This window comes from Dendrobium catenatum, unplaced genomic scaffold, assembly GCF_001605985.2.
Source record: "Dendrobium catenatum unplaced genomic scaffold, ASM160598v2 fragScaff_scaffold_390, whole genome shotgun sequence".
Lineage (NCBI taxonomy): Eukaryota > Viridiplantae > Streptophyta > Magnoliopsida > Asparagales > Orchidaceae > Dendrobium > Dendrobium catenatum.
The window spans coordinates 2,416,849-2,418,409 of NW_021318852.1; positions in this window are offsets into that span (position 1 = coordinate 2,416,849).

The window sequence follows — 1,561 nt, forward strand, 5'->3', positions numbered from 1 at the left end:
ACGGTCTTTCTGACCCCGGTCTCATGCCAACTATGGTCCTTCTGACCTCCGTCACCTACTATGGTCCATCCGACCTCCATCAACAGACAACGGTCTTTCTGACTCTAAACTCATGCCGACTACGGTCCTTCTGACCTTCATCGCCTACTATGGTCATTCTGACCTCCATCAACAGACAACGGTCTTTCTGAACCCGGTCTCCTATTGACTACGATCCTTCCGACCTCTGTCGCCTACTATGGTCCTTCCGACCCCAATCACTAGACAATGGTATTTCCGACCTCCATCCTATCGATTATGGTCGTGCCGATAAAACAAACACATTTATTGTAACTCCCTCCATGTAATGCACTCTATATGATGTACATTTGTGACATCAAGCCAAGGCCTTCTCCTAAGGAAGGGTCTCATTTGTAATCGACTACAAATACTAGTGGAGTCATTCAAACTGGGCCAGGCCCTATGGTTCTTCCCCCTTTTTAGGGGTTTTTCACGTAAAAACTCTGGTGTCTCTTATGAATGTTACACCCTCTCACTTATCTAATTGTGTGTTGGATCTTCGTACAATGCTAAGATGTTAAACTATATATTTCTCTACTGCCGCGAATACTCCAGGATGCAACAGTAATATATTTATTATTATCAAAATCTAATAGCCATTACAACTTCACTATATCAACAATATTTCTTATTTTTTATGACAATAAATTTACTTGAGATTTGTTTTATTAAAATTTTTATTTCTTTTTCAATTTTCATCATGCTTCTTATTTTCTTATACGTCAATGTTCCAGAAACAAGATAAATAACACATACTCTAACCTAGATAAAATAACAAAATAGATATAATCTTTTGGGTTTTCTCCTAACAAACGATACATTTAATACCTTCAAAAAGGCTATGCTAATAATTATTCAAGATCAGACAATGCTAAGACACTCCTAGATCGATCTAGATCCCCACCCAAATAAGGCTTAAGTTTATGACCATTAGCTTTACATGAATGGCTAGACTTTCTATAATGAATTTCTATAACTCTACAAGGATATACTCTAATGACGGTGAGTAAACTTGACCATCTAGACTTTAACTTTCTTGTAAATAATCTTAATTTAGAATTACACAATAATAGCTCTTATCAAGGTGTAAATTCTTTCCTAATGATCTTACAATCATGTCATTTCTTACTTTGCTCTATAAAAATTTTTACATTTTTGTAGGCATCTAAAATGAATTCCTCAAGTTCATTCAACTACAACAATCTCTTTTCCTTTATAGCCCAAAAGCAATATATTCTAATTCTACTTGCAAGTGGCAAGCTTTACCAAAAACAAATCTATAGGAATACATTCCAAAAGGAATCTTAAATGTTCTAAAGTCTTAACGAGCAGGATATCGTCGTGAGCCGGTGAACTATCTAATCTACAACTCTTGCATTCTTCTCCTTTTTTTCTTACTCTTTAGTTGTTCTGCTCTACATCGATCGTCGACGATTGCCATGGCGGATAAGTTTCTTGATCCAATCATGGAGAAGCTCATCAGCGCTGGCTTCCGTTACCT